This window comes from Ipomoea nil, unplaced genomic scaffold (genome assembly GCF_001879475.1).
Source record: "Ipomoea nil cultivar Tokyo-kokei standard unplaced genomic scaffold, Asagao_1.1 scaffold3142, whole genome shotgun sequence".
Taxonomy (NCBI): Eukaryota; Viridiplantae; Streptophyta; class Magnoliopsida; order Solanales; family Convolvulaceae; genus Ipomoea; species Ipomoea nil.
The window spans coordinates 1,695,599-1,712,253 of NW_017619570.1; the positions used below are offsets into that span (position 1 = coordinate 1,695,599).

The window sequence follows — 16,655 nt, forward strand, 5'->3', positions numbered from 1 at the left end:
TTTTCTAGAAACGACAACGGTTTTTTAACCGTTGTCTATTAAGTGTTGTTGAAACCGGTGTTGTTAAAAGTCACGCACATAGACAACGGTTTTTAACCGTTGTCTTTTCTATAAACGACAACGGTATTTTAACCGTTGTCTATTAAGTGTTGTTGAAATCGGTGTTGTTAAAAGTCACGAACGTAGACAACGGTTTTTAACCATTGTCTTTTCTAGAAAAGGCAATAGTTTTTGACCCGTTGTCTATTCAATGTTGTTGAAACCGGTGTTGTTAAAAGTGATGCACATAGACAACGATTTTTTAACTGTTGTCTTTTCTTTAAGAGACAACAGTTATAAACGGTTGTCTATTGTGTTTTGTTGAAATCGCTGTTGTTAAAAGTCACGCCCATAAACTGTTGTCTATTGTAAAATAGACAACGATTTTTAACCGTTGTCTCAACCCATTTTTAATCTGCTTAAATTTTAATCATATAAAAAAAATCAATTTATCCATTCACCATGACCAAGTGTAGTTACATAATTTTGAGGAAGCTAAGCAAGGTTCAAAATAATAAGTCAAAATACTTTCTTTACCAATTCTAATCGAATCATCATCCAAGTCATAATACTACAAAAAACAATTCTACGAGCCAAGCCTAAATGATTACAACGTCAAATCATACCTACTCTATATAACTTGATAGAATATCGGCCCATTCTGAACGCACCAGATCAATAACCGCTTTGTCATAATCAACTTGTTGGAACTACATGTAAAAAGTGAGTAAATAAATTAGTATAGATATAATAAATTTGCAATGAAATGCGAACAGAGGAGGTATTTATACACTACACAAGAATAAAAGTGAACCATTGATCGATGCTCTAGAATTGATACAAAGAAACAAAAAAGTGGGAAAAGTATGCAACTAAGAATATCCTGCTCAAATATGTTATCACAACCACATCCAAAACCTATATAATCTAATATATAATCTCACAATTAATATAAATTAATAATACAAAACAGAAATTTCTATAGATATTAGCTCACTTTAAAATATCCTTCATTGTTCATATAGTAAAAATGATAACCCGCATTTAAGTAATTAAAAAGAAAAAGGGGAAAAACATTCAGATTTTAGAAACCCCATGGTAAATTGCCTGAAATGCTACAAAAACAAAGATCCCACAACCAGTACCATTGTAATCCAACAGTGCACCATTTTACATTTTTAATCCTGCAGTCATAGACTCTTAGTTGACCACGTGCCTAATAATTTTTGTTTTAAGGCAGTTCTGAAAGACAACAAAGAGAATAGTATAGGAGGAAAACAAGCTACTTAGACAGGGAAAGGATACTCCACTATGCAAAGAATAATTGCTTAACAAGCTCAATCATTTCAATTTTTCAACCGGGATAAAAATATGTTTTTCTAAAAATCATTTGAAATTTTCAAGTTGACATTACCATTCATAGTACTTAGGTACACGTATGCATCAAAGAATAGGCTAACTATACAACTAAGGATGTTTCCAAGGAATTGTATGGCTTAATGGTTCTTTAACTACAGTGTGCATATCCAACTTGGTGAGTACAAACAACTTAAAACACATAAATTTCTAAAACAGACTATTTGAATGTCATGTTACCTGAAACCTCTAGTGTCATTCGTACTTCCATGACAAAACATCTGAAAAAATATAAGTCACTCTTAGAGTACTAGCATCAGAAACTCCTCAACAAATAGCAACCTCTAAACAAGAAAACTAAATGTGGTACATCTCATCCTTTTAAAGAAGCATGCATGTAGATAGTCACTTAGTCATTGAAGATTTGAAGGTAGTTCTTTCAGGCAACCAAAGAAAAAAAAACCTTCTCTTTTTTTTCTCACATCCTTGGATGGGGAGGGATTGTTAAGAGGATGTGATAAAGGAATAGGATAAGAAGTACCACCGAATCATCTATTAGAAGCCTACTAGTGAGCAACTGCTGTGGATATACATCTAGTGATGAGACCATTACTTATGCACAATAAAGCAAACTATAGCATGAACTTAGATTCACTTTGCTTCATGTGCCATCAACTACTGTTAAATAAAAATCAAAATTTACACCTACCCAATTTCAACGGGGAACCTCTTTCCCGCAAATCTGGTACTGTCCCAGCACACCCTTTTTGGTACAGCTGACAGTTTCATCTTTGTTCTTGGACAATGCCTCAGATGAACATATATCATCAAAGTTAACAAGAATCTCTCCACTACCCTTCCGACATTTATATCAAGAATCACATTTCCAAAGGTGAAAACAGTATAATATACAATATAGTAAAGGATAACAGGAAAATAGAAAATGCAGGGTGTTGACTTTCTAGAGGGGTGATGAGCCACCAAAAGTTGAAGAAATATTATTAAAGATGTTTTTTTCTCTGATTTAATCATCTAAATCAATAAGGAGACCAACATTCACGACAACCAATAATGAATAAAGGAAAATAAAATAAAATAAAATAATATAACACACACACACATCCTGTGAGAAAGGGGGTATAAGAGATGGAAATTCCATTCATTTACCTTGTTCCCTAAGATGATATCAAAGGCAGTAGAAGTTGCCTCCTCAACATCATATATAGCTCTGGCAATCTTTCACATAATATGGCACGCACATTAGAAAATTAAGGATTGCTTGCCAAAGAAACTATCACATTAATATTATTGTTATGTAAAAGATAGCTAAATTTACAAGAATTGTGGTAACTAATTCACTCTCACACTTTATTTACAACCTGCTCAAGATTTGCAGTACATGTTTGAATATGCTCATTCTTGTACTTCTCATCATCCAAACCATATGAGCTGAGATTAAAATACACAAACAAAGATAAAAATTTAGAAATATTAAACATGAGATTTAGAAGTGAATGAAAATAAGAGTTAAATATAGCTAGAATTACACAATTGATAAGCAAAATAATTTTATATTAAAGAAAAAGGAATAACATTAGAAGTAACAGTTACCAATAATAAAAATTGATATCAGTTGCTAGTATGCAGTATGAATTATATGAACAGGGGAAAGCCATTTTCCATGTTAGTAGAATTTCAACATAACAAGAACTGAACCATATAACCATCAAGACAAACAAGTTGGACGACGTAGCTTCTTGAATGTCTTTCCATCTACATTCCATTATTCCATAGCATGCATATCTCTGTGTAAACCATATATGAAGTTGACATATATTATATTCATGAGTCCTAGTCTTCCCTATATTATATTCAGGTTTTAGTTTCTTCGTTCTTCCTATATCTATCTAGTGAAAACAAGTAGGCAGTCATTTTTATTCAGCAAAAATAGATCCATATACACACACAAAGAACACTCGACATAAACACAAAGAACACTCAACATACCCAAAAAACTGAGAAGGCTAGTCTTTCAACATCAGCACGGAGTGAACAAATATTTGAAAGGAAATAATTATGTATCAGATAAGTAAAAACTTCAAATTAAAGCCTAGTAAAATACTAAAATATAGGGTAGAAAAAATCATAGCCAAGAACATTCATAGCTTTCACATATGGAAAATTCAACAATACAATAAAGAAATTAGGGTTAAAAAATTGAGGACTAACCTGAACAGTGCTATTGATTTAGCTTGTTCGTTGTTGAATACACTTCTTGTGGAATCAATTCCTTTGCTTTATCTCTTAAGATTCCTTGTGTATTGAACTCTTGTTGTGATGATTGAGCTGGTATGGTGGACAGTGTGGAGATTTCTTACAGATTCGGGATGATGGTATATACGGACTTCGTGTCGAAACTTATCCAGGTTGTTGGACCTATTTCTACTTATTGGGGATTGGAGGTCCCAATAGGGGTGTATACACATAAGGATTTAGGGTTGTCTCCACGGGTCTTTGTGACCCCGCGAAACTGTAATCGGGTCGTTGTGACCCCGCGACATCCCTATCGGGTCTTCGTGACCCCGCGGAACCTATGAATCGGGTCTTTGACCTCGTGATATGTTACTTGCCGATTTTAAGCCCTCCACACTAATTCACCTTGGAATCGAGTCATTGAGATTGACGCCGCGGTGTATGATTGTTGATTGTGTCCATTTTGGACTTGCAACTTTGATGTTGATGTTGATGTTGATTGCATAACCTTGATGAGAACTATCCATGTTGCTTGATTGATTGTCTTACCTTGTTCACTATTATTGATCCATTGTCATTATCTCGTTGATTTAGTCTCTCGGTTGACGTCCTTGGGGTTTATTATGTATTGATGAGTATATCTCTTGTATGGCATGGTCTTGATTCCATTCCTCGTGATTTACTGAATTAGAGTTGATTAGAGATATACTTATATATTCCCAAGTCTCAAAACTATTTTGAAGTATCAAATGTATATCTATGTATCTTTACACATTGGAGCGGGTTACTTAGCATAACCGCTAATTTATTTAAAATGTTTTCAGGTATAGAGTAGAAAACCTTCCCGAGCGTGCTTAGCTGGATGAGTGGCCTCCTAGTGTAGTTAGCTATATTTTAATGTTTGATGGAATGTAGTAAACCCTTTGATATTAGTACTATGTTTTGGATTTTTTATGGTTTTAGCCTGTGTACTTAGACTAGTAAACCTAAGTGTGGCATAACACCCTGACTTAGACTTTATTGCTTCCCAGTTTATATCAGACTTAGACTTGATTTACCTATTCTCGCCAAGTATAATTGTGACACCCCGTAAATCCAAAATCAATTTAAGGATTAATTAGATAATTAATCCTAGCTTAATTGGTAATTTATTCCTAAAATCCTGAAAATTCAATAGTCGGAGGACTAGAAATTGACTAGTCAATCCAAGTCAAAGTGTTGTACTCTATGCCTTATGGGTTGTTCCCCTGTCTCCTTATTCTTCCAACTTAAGTAAGGGCAAAGAAAACTTTTTACCTTATGTTTGTGCCCCAAGCTAACCTAGCATCATCCTTCATTTCATTTCCCTAACACCCTAACACAAAAGCTCCACCTTCTCTCTAGAAAATTGTTAGCTTCTTCTTCAAGCCAAGTTTTGGGAAATCCTAGATTCTACAAGTTGGTCTCCAAGATTCATACTTTCTTAACCTTGAGCATAGGGGAGGGTATGATCCTTGATCTCTTGGTGTTTTTAGTATCTTTTTAGGTGGCTTTTTCTAAAGATGGAATCTTTGTGTCTTTTGGTGTGTTTATGAAGTTGAAGTTGAAGGAGAGCTTTAAGAGAAGCTTTAAGGGTGTGAAAAGTGAAGGTTTAGGCTACAAGAGGTAACCCATGCTTTACAAAACCTATTTTCTTACCTATATAATGATTTCTTGACTTCTACTTGTGATTTTTGCTATGAAATGTGAGTTTTGATGCATTATCTTGTGAGAATGCATATCAAGAGCTTGTTATTAGGATTCTTGTATGCCATTGCTTGGCTATTTCTTGGATTCAAGCCATATTATTGTATTTTGTGATATTTTGGGTGTTTTGGACTTGAATTTGGACTTGTTGGTGAAAATCCCCGAAGGGATTATTTTGGACACAGGTTGGTACCCGCGAGCGGAACGGCGGGCAGTGGCCTACCCGCCGCCCCACCCGCGAGGTACACAGTTGTGGGCTATGGTTCCCGCGGGCGGAACCACGGGTGGAGGTCCACCCGTGGCCCCACCCGCATGGTACATGTTTGAGGTTGTTCGGGGATTTGTTCCCCGTGATTCTTTTGACTCGATAATTGATGTTTTGACCTCCCGATGTTGTTTTATTAGGCTATTTGTGAGTCATCTTGATGTTTTGTATGTCTAGAACGGTATGTTAGGAATCCATGTAGGATTGGTGTCTTGAATCGTGCTTTTGGTCTAACTTCGTGATTCGTTGGATTGATGATGAGTCTTGTATGTTCTATGGAACTACTTTTGTTTACCCATTTGATAAGCATGATAGTTTGATGTTGAATTGCTAGTGTGTACGGTTTGTTCTTTCCTATTGAAGTTGGCAACTTGTGTTGACCATCGTTGGAGTCAGATTGTAATCCTTTCTTGTTGAGTATGGTTTCATATCTTTGTTGTAGTCCATTGATTGATTCCTGTGATGAAAACGTGTGTATTGGTTGGACCTTGATTGCACGGTTAATGGTATGAGACATTAATCACCAAGGTACAGATGTGGTCCTCGTGGTGGCCGTGAAATGAAATTGGAGTTGTAATCTGAGCTTCAGGCTCACTTGTTGGAGATTGTAAATGAAATGAATGGTACCCTCGTGTACTATGTGTTGGTGGAAATGTTGGAGATTTTCGGAGTGGGGACGACGGTCCTCGGTGGCATAAGGTTGGACTTTGGAGTATAGGGGTCTTGGAGGTAATGGTTGGAACTGTAATAAGGCCGAGGGTAGCCATAAGGTTGGAACATGTGACATGTGGTGTCACGGTGGCATGTAGTTGCCCATGTGTGAATGTCTATCCTCTTCTGATGAGCATGTCGAGTGGTATTCTACTTTGTGATCAGTAGAGTACGCCTCGAGTTGTATTTGGTTATTGTTGTTGTCCTTGCCTTGATTTTTCTACTTTGTGATCATTAGATTACATCTTGAGCTATGTTGAGTTGTACTGTTGTTGTTCTTGTCTTGATGTTGTCTTGGGATGTTGATTTCCCTTGTTCTTTTTGAGTGTGGAATAGAGTCTTTACAGTTGACTTCTCTTTATGACTTTTGAACTGATATATACTGTATTCTGTTTCAAAAATGGTTTTGTTTTATACTATCTACATATGCTACTTAACGCGTATTGATGGGTTACCAGCAATATTCGCTGACCGGGCGTCGTCCCCTTTCTTTATGTTGCTTTACAGGTCCTGCATAGATATGGCGAGTGTGCTAGCTGTTGGTTGTAGTGTAGCTCCCTTGAAGTTTGTAGATAGTGTTTTGGGCCTGTGTGCCATGGTTGTTGAACAAGATAGACTGTTGGTTTTAGACTTGCCTGTGCATCCACGTTGAGGTGGATGTGGCATAGCACTTCCTGGTTTTCCCCGTTTTAATCTAAGACTTCCGTTGTTGCTTATGTTTTATTTTACATGTTAGTTACCTTGCCTCACGTAATTAAGTTTTTAAAATGTCGTGAAAATCGGGGGTGTTACATTAATGCTTAGTATTTCGTTTAGATTTGTGGGATGATACAAGAGCGATAGCCTTCCAAGAGTCAGACTAGAAGAAAGCATGCAGAGAACCGATCATCTTCACGGATGACGATTTACCGCGGGGTCCCGCCCCTCATCGGGATGCCTTGGTGATAGCTATGGATGTCCAGAGGTCGGTCATCCGTCGTGTGCTAGTGGACACGGGTAGCAGCGTCAACGTGCTATACCTAGCAGCTTTCCAGAATATGGGATTGCCCAGGGAACAATTGCGACCGGTAATGTAACACCCCGGATTTTCATGCCATTTTAAACTTAATTATGCAAGATAAACTAACCACAAAACATAAAACATAGCACAACGGAAGTCTAATATTAAAAACCGGGAAAAAACAGGGAGTGTTATGCCACGTTCACACCAACGTGAACGCACAGGCAAAAAACTGACATCAACAATCTAATATGTTCAACAGAAGAGGCACACAGGCCCAAAACACTACTATAACTGTCCAAGGGATCTAGTCTATCCATGTCTAACACTCTCGCCGTCTACTCAGGACCTGTAAAGCACATAAAGAAATGGGACGACGCCCGGTCAGCGAATAATGCTGGTAACCCGTCAATACGCGTTAAGTATCATACATAGATAGTATTATACAAAATCATTTTCGAAACAGAATACTGTATATATCAGTTCAAAACCAAATTTAGAAGTCAACTGCAAAGACTCTATTTCACTCACAATAAGGACAAAGGGAATCACATCCCAAGACACATCAAGACATGACTACAACAGCACAAGTACAACTCAAGGTGTACTCTACCATCACCCAGTAGAATACCACTCGACATACTCAACAGATAATGATAGAGAAACACACATCGGCAACACATGACCTCGTGACATCACCCATCACGAATACAATATTCCGTCCTTATGCCCGGTTCCAACCTTATGGCTACCCCCCAACCTTATAACTAGTTCCAACCATTACCTCCAGGACCCCTGTATATCCAAGTCCAACCTTATGCCTCCGAGGACCATCGTCCCCACTCCGACAATCTCCAACATATCCACTGATTCATAGTACACAAGGGTACCGTTCAATACACGGCCGAAGCCACCCAAAACACGTGAACCTTACACACAGGTCACAACTCCATAATCACGTCATGGCTACCACGAGGACCACTGCTGTACCTTGGTGACTAATGTCCCATTCCATTAATCGTGCAATCCAGGTACAACCAATACACACATCATCATCATAGGAATCAATCAATGGATCACAACAAAGATATGAAACCATACTCAACAAGAAAGGATCACAATCCGACAACAACGATGATCGACACAAGTCATCACCAACAATAGGAAAGAACAAACCACACATGCAAGACTTTCAACACCGAACTAGCATGCTTATCAAACGGGTAAACCAAACATAGTTCCGAAGAACATACAAGACTCATCATGGTTCAACGAATCACAAGGTTAAACACTTAGCACGATTCAAGACACCAAATCCTAATTGGATTCCTACCATATAGTTCTAGACATACGAAACATCAAGAAGACACTCAAATAGCCCAACAAAAGAACATCGGGGAGTCAAAACATCAATTACCGAGTCAAAAGAATCACGGGATCAAATCCCCAAACAACACCATCATTGTACCCCGCGGGTGGGGCCACGGGTGGACCCCCACCCGTGGTTCCGCCCGCGGGAACCAAAGGCCACACCACTTGTACCCCACGGGTGGGGCGGCGGGTAGGTCACTGCCCGCCGTTCCGCCCGCGGGTACACTACCCTGTATCAAAATAATCCCTTCGGGGATTTTCAACTCCAAGTCCAAATTCAAGTCCAAAACACCTAAAATCTCACAAAATACAGCAATATGACTTGAATCAAAGGAATAGCCAAGCAATGACATACAAGAACCTTAATAACAAGCTCTAGATATGCATTTTCACAAGACAATGCATCAACACTCACATTTCATAGCAAAAATCACAAGTAGAATCCAAGAAATCATTATATAAGTAAGAAAATAGATTTTGTAAAGCATGGGTTACCTCTTGTAGCCTAAACCTTCACTTATTACACCTTTACAAGTTTCTAACAAGGCTCTCCTTCAACACCAACTTCAAGAACACACCAAAAGACAACAAAGGTTTCATCTTTAGAAAAAGACACCTTAAATGGCATTAAAAACACTAAAGGACCAAAGATCTTACCCTCGTATATGCTCAAGGGTGAGAAAGGTGGAATCTTGGAGACCAACTTAGAAGATCTTGGAATGCCCAAACTTGGCTTGAAGATGCGACCAAAAGATGGCACGCAGTTGTTATTTGCAAGCTTGCCGGAAGATGGGACAAGGGTTTGATCGGGTGAACACCATCGCCCACCTGACGACCGAGCGGCCGGTTGAGTGCCCGACCCCGGTGGTCGAGCTAGAGGAAATCATTTTGGAGCCTGACCAACCAGAAAGGACAATACGGATTGGGGTAGGCCTGCCCGCATCGGTAAAGAAGGCAGTCATTGAGGTACTGAGAAGCTATAAGGAGATATTTGCCTAGGGACCTGAAGACATGCAGGGCGTCGACCAGGCGGTGATAACGCATCGGTTGGCGGTCGACCCAGTCTGAGACCTGTAGCTCAAAAGAGGAGATACTTTTCAAACGACCGCAGGGATTTCGTATAAGTATCCCCCTGGGATCATCATGTAGAGGGATCGCTTTTTTGGCTTCTTTGGCACTCAAGCGGCTGAAGCCCTAGAGAAATAATACCGCATTATCCTCTCTTTTTCCATCATAAGCTCTACGTTTATAGTATTTTACCGTAGTGTTAGCCCGTCGACCAGCAACCTGAAATCGGTAAAACGAACACTATCAGAGAAATCGATTCAACATAATGTATCTTTGGCCCCTATAAATTATGTATCTTTGGCACTTATCAGAGAAATCGATTCAACATCAATCAAAAGATTTACATCACCTACAATATAGAAAATACACATTATAACTCATAACAATTTAAAATCCGGAATCAAAATCGCATCTAAACTATATAAAAACCTTGAATACCACCGTGCTTGGAAGACATTCGATTGTTCAATAATGGATCCATGATCAACTAAATTGGACGATCAAATGTTTGGAATTAAATGATAAAAAAGTTGTGAATTGAATGGGAGAAACGTACATAGTAGAATTGAAGAACAACGCCAAAGAATAATAGAAGAATGATAAGAATGGAGGGGGTTGAAAGACGATAATGGACTGAGCAGAAAGTAACATTTGTGTAAAATAAAAGACAAAACAACATCGTTTTGGACCATGATCCCCAGAAAAATTCACAATATCCAAATACGTAAGCCAACAAAAGAATAACATCGATAGCCCAGGGTTGGGGGTAGGAAGTGATAGCCAAAACTCGATTGTTGTGTGGGTCGGGAAGGTTTGTGTGCAATTTTTTAATTTTGTTTAGACAGATTGCTAGGGCCGGATGGCGAATTCTATTTGCGGCATGCACTATGCATTCTTGACTATTAGAATTCCGAATGATATGGGGTAATTAAATACCAAATTGAGGAGACAAATATTAGGAATGCAAGAAGTGGTGGTAGCGATGGTATTTGGTGTAACAATAATGGGGAAAAACAACCCCAGGAGAAGATATAAGTGTAGACGTGACTGTGGTAGTTGCTATTAGAATATGTGCATCATAGTGCAAAATAATGTGCACCAGTGAGTTGATTATAAACATTGTAAAATAATTGTACAATCCAGACATATTTGAGTTGTTGAGAATGGGGAAAACATAAATCTGGATACAACGCTACTAAAATAGAGAGAGAAGGTGGAAAAAACGCATTACAAGGTGAATACTATAACATAGACACATCAATGCAATAGACCTACTAGTCACACGTTTAGATCAGTATATTTGGTAGGTACACAATGGCCATACTTGATGTAAATTAGAAAAAATAGCACACCACTACAATGATATATCTAATTGTTCCTCACTTTGAATGCATATTGTAGAAGGACATACTGGCAAAATTCCTAGAGTACGCCAACCAACCTAGCAAGGCAGTTATTGTGAGAAACATCACCCCGAAAAGGGTGCAAATTCCTTGGAGGGATTCAAAGAACAAGGTGGATGATGGGCAGAGGTTACAAGTCTAGAAGAGGTTGGGGGGGGGGGGGGGTGGAGGTGAACAGACTTGTACAACGATTCGAATGAAGAAGCTCCAAAGGGTTAGATCTTTGCTACTTCAACGATTCGAGAGTTTACGTAACGAAAATATATTATACCTCTGTTAGTTTGTTTGCACGTATTTGGTTTTTGAAAGATTAAGTTTGTATGAATGCTGTGTTGAAATTAAAAGCAGTAATGTAAAGATAGAGAGAGAGATTTTTATAGTGGTTCGGCTAACTCAGTCTACTCCACTCTTCTCGTTAAATTCTTAGGGAGGATTGCACTATTCTGTTTGTACAATAAGGACGTTCAAGCCCTGAACACAAAGCTGGTATTGAACTGCACTTGTTTTTCAACTCAATCAAATTACTCCGCCTTTATCTACTTCTACCGACTAGAGATACAAAGGGGTTGAAGAAAAGGATTCTTCAATCTCCAACTAAGAGCTTGGCTTGGTTGAATCTGGATATGAGCTTTCTTCGCAGGACAAGTCTCTTGAATCTGGATATGAACTTTAAGCTTTCTCTCACTGGTCTTGCTTGATTGTTGCTTTTTCACGCTTTGAACAATTATAAAATTTTGAATAGACTAGCACCTTCTTTAGTCTTGAATGAAGGTATTTATAAGCGTTTAAGAAATGTGTCAGTTGGAGGGAAACCAATTTCAAACATCTATTAACTAGTGTGTAAAGACCAGCATGTAGTCCGAAAGTTCGGTAGACTTGTCAGACATTCCAACCGTTAGACACTTATTTTGCACTGGGCATATCTTTTTGTTCTATACAAAATGTCTAGACTTTATAAGAAAAATCCTCCTTGGAATGTGAACCTACGAATTTCTTTACCTTGGTCACATTCAAAGTGTTTTTAAGGATTCGAAATGTTGGCTCAGAGAATGTCTCGAGCAGTTCTTTTCGAATGGTTAACTGTTACTATTCGAGTTAACGTTTTGAACTTTAACACTCAACAACCTCTCGGATATGAATGGTTGACTTTACCATTCATTCCACCATTTACTTCAAAAGGTAGGCCCTTTCACCATTCAGCATTTGCAACCTTTCGGTTTTGTAGTATTCTACTCTTTGAATCTTCTTTTTGAACTCTTCAAGTCTTCAACTCTTCGAGGTCTTCAACTTCAAGCTATTAGAAGGATAACCATCAAAGTTACTGTTCGAACGTGTTGAAACTATCCAAAATGTAACATTTTGAGCTATCATTCAGACTGTTTTGTCTATCCAAAATATGACAGCTCGAGTTACCATTCAGACTATTCAAATTTGAGGACAATAACCTAAGTCTAAAAGACAAAATAAATAGTTGACTACTATTCCTAACTTTTTGTATCTTAAAAATATAAAGAGTTAATTCCACTAGAGGTCCCTTTTCTTTGGTGACAAGTCCAAATTTAGTCTTAGACTATCGTTTTTGACATTTAACATCACAGACTATTATTTTTTTTGGACATTTTTAGTTATTATCTTGACTTTTCCTATTTTTAGTAAGGGTATTTTGGTCTTTTCATATTTATCCTTTTTGTTACTTTTCGGGTTTCAACTGTTTTAACAAGTTTAGAACTTTAGGTAACCTCTTATTTTTAGTAACCATATTTTCAACCGGTTTTTAGTAAAGTTCAAAACCAATTAAACCGATCGAAACCGAAAAAATAACAAATGAAAAATATGAAGAGACAAAAATGTCCTTACTAAAAATAGAAAAAATCATGAGAAGGACTAAAAGTGTCCAAAAAATAATAGTCTGGGATGTTAAATGGCAAAAACGATAGTCTGGGGTAAAATTTAGAATTGCCACCAAAGACAAGAGACCTTTGGTGGAATTAACCCAAATCTAAATTACAGATGTTCCCAACAGTGGACTACGTGATTTATGTCATGCACCACATGGAGATATATGTAGGACAAGGCGCATCGAAGTGAGAATGCAGTCTATGAAAAGGCAATACGAAAAAGATACATTGCGTCCAAAATACAGTACATGAGCGAGATCCTAAAGGCTGAGATTAATGTGCACCGCACTAGGAACATCTAGAGAGCCAACAAATATAATACCACTCTTTTTATGAGTTATGCAACGCCAAAAGAGTGAATGTGACAAAAACGAACCACTATGAAAAAATTGACAATTTACATTTGATTATCAGCTATCAAAATTTAATGAGTTTTTGAGATGAATGTAAAAACGTACACTACAATTGAGCATATTGCTCACAAATTCTTCTAAAGTGCACATGTAATGCTAGGAAAAATGCACACAAAGAACAAAAATATGAACCGACGTGCACATACATACACAAATGTGCACAATCAAACCACGTCTAAGCCCATGTCCAAAAACTAAGAAAGTGGAAGAAGGAATGCGCAACAACACATGAACAATGCACACATACCATCTCAACTGCTACACATGCACATAGAGATGAAGGAATGCACAACAATCCTACAACAGCGCACACGTTCGAGACTACAACTACACACACCAACCCATATTATACACCACACCATTCAAAATCAAGGAAATGAAACCATTCAAAAAAGTATTAAAAAAAACAAAAAGAAAACATTATTTACATACTAGCAAGCTGTAAGGAAAGGTTGTCCAAAACAAATCGATTACATGAACAATGAGAAAATAACCTACAAAAGAAAGCAAGAAACTATGAATCTGGGCAATTATGACCATCATAATGCCTATAGAACCCAACACTGCCATCCAAAGTGGCAAAACACGATCCAACAACTGGCTAAATCGAGGAGTCACATGCCGGTGACCAATACTTTGTAGAGCCCGGCGAAATATCCATTACATAGCAATGAATACGACCTGATGAAGCTCCATGCACTGCCGAATAACCAAAAAATGATACAAAACATAAACCCACTATACGGAAATAATAATATCAAGTGTACAAATAACAAGAGGACCCACATAATTGAAACTGTTGAGTTTGTCTCATATATGGATTAGGAATATGTGTTTGTCTCATACTAGGAGTAGGAGTGAAATGGGTAGACCTATTGTATAGGGATTGGATGCCTATAAATATATTGGTTGTATCCCTAAAGGGTTGTGTGTCACCACTATCACCATCACTATGAATAAGAGAATTGTTTCGCTCCCGTGGATGTAGGCACTTTGTCGAACCACGTAAATCTTGTCTTCTTTACCCTTTACTGCCATTATTTTTGTTTCTTGTTTTTGTTAATCTCAACAAATTGGTATCAGAGCATAGTTGAGATGGCTAGTTCAAGTACAAAATTCGAGGTATCAAAGTTTGATAGTATAGGGAATTTTGGGTTATGGCGGTCTAGGGTAAAGGATTTGTTGGCATACCAGGGCATTCTGAAAACCTTGAGGGTGGAAAATCCATCAAATCTGGAAGAGGCTGATTGGAAGGAGTTGAAGAAGCAGGAAGCTACGGACGTGGTACATGCTGATGAATCTTATTATAGTGAAGGTGATGTTCTAGCGGTAACTAGTAACAAGTTCGAACATTGTTTGGACTTGTTGGGCATTTCTAGATGCTAGATGAGAAGGTGGTGAGGGGCGCTGTAGTGTTGGGCAGTGCGGATACCAGGAGGGGTCGTGGACCTGGTATCGGTATGGGCTGGGCTTGTCATGAGTCACAGCTGGTATGGGCCAGGCTTGGCGTGAGTCACGACTGGTATGTGCTGGGCTAATATGGCTTGGTGTGACGGATTGCTTGCGATGAAGTAGTTCGTGAACATGCACGGGGAAACGTTTGATGCTGCGTGGTGCGTGTTGCTGACCAGTGGCAATTGCTGGTTAGTGGAGCATTGGGCAAGACACACGAGTTTAGTGTGACTTTGCAGGGGCACTGTTGTGTTGGGGCAGCGTGGATACCAGGAGGGGATATGGACCTGGTATGAGCTGGATGCAGGAGGTCAGCTAAACGGGACAGTAAGCATGAGTCACGGCTGGTATAACAGGTCGACGGCTGAGGGGCGAATAGCTTGGGACAAAGCGGTTCGTGTACATGCTGGAAAACGTTTGATGCTGCGTAGTGCATATGGCTAGCTAGTTGGGATGAACATGGTTGTTCCTACCCATGTGTATATGTGAGATAAGTTTTTTTCTCCTAAGGGGCATAATTGTGAAGGTGGAGGTGTTGAGATAAGTCTTTTCTCCTAAGGGACATATTTGCTAAGGTGGAGATTTGTTGAGTTATCTTTTTCTCCTAAAGGACATATTTGCGAAGGTGGAGATAGTCTTTTCTCCTAAAGGGCATATATGTGAAGGTGGAGATGGTGAGATAAGTCTTTTCTCCTAAAGAGCATAATCGTCAAGGTGGAGATTTGTTGAGTTATCTTTTCTCCTAAAGAACATATTCGCCAAGGTGGAGATTGTTGAGTTTGTCTCATATATGGATTAGGAATATGTGTTTGTCTCATACTAGGAGTAGGAGTGAAACGGGTAGACCTATTGTATAGGGATTGGATGCCTATAAATATATTGGTTGTATCCCTAAAGGGTTGTGTGTCACCACTATCACCATCACTATGAATAAGAGAATTGTTTCGCTCCCGTGGATGTAGGCACTTTGGCGAACCACGTAAATCTTGCCTTCTTTACCCTTTCTGCCATTATTATTGTTTCTTGTTCTTGTTAATTTCAACAGAAACAATACAAACGCAAGTCAAAGCAATGTACACACCCCATAATAGAACCACATAGCAGCTGATTAGAACCTACCAACACCTAAAGTGCATACAACAGTACAAACCAATGAACACTATCCATCTTCTCAAAAAGAACCACACCCCTCCCCACCACCATTGTTGTCACCGATAACACCACTCTAAAAACCTTGCACTGGACAATTGATCACCACACCTAATCGGCGAGGATGACAGACCACGGGGTAACGTGTGAACAAACACAACTAACCAACGGTGAGAATAAATATACTTCCCAACAACACTACACTCCAACGATGCAACAAAGAGAAAAAAAAAAACCCGTACCTTCATATGGCAATGCCATGGCAAGAAACTTCCACTAAAACTAGAAGGATGATGCATCAAATGAAGAACACAATCCTACCATAAATTCATCACCAAAAATCAAACATGACATATGCATAAAATAATAGCAAGGTTTTAAATACACACAAATTGACTACACCACCCCTCAATTAAACATCCGAAAAGTAAAACCAAATTGCTTCAAGAAATCCAAGCCATTCACATCCTCAAGAAAGACATCCCAGATTTGTCCCTAGTTTATATATATATATATATATATATATATATATATATATATATATATATATAT

At 38.4% G+C, this 16,655-nt stretch overlaps 1 long non-coding RNA gene across 1 annotated transcript; it reads right to left on the reverse strand.

The window, feature by feature from the left end:
- Positions 1-721: 721 nt before the first annotated feature.
- Positions 722-2,809, reverse strand: LOC109167000. The gene is made up of 3 exons (XR_002051772.1): positions 2,563-2,809; positions 1,636-1,676; positions 722-749 (listed from the first exon to the last, which is right to left on the reverse strand). It is a non-coding gene; the product is annotated as an uncharacterized LOC109167000 (long non-coding RNA).
- Positions 2,810-16,655: the final 13,846 nt, after the last annotated feature.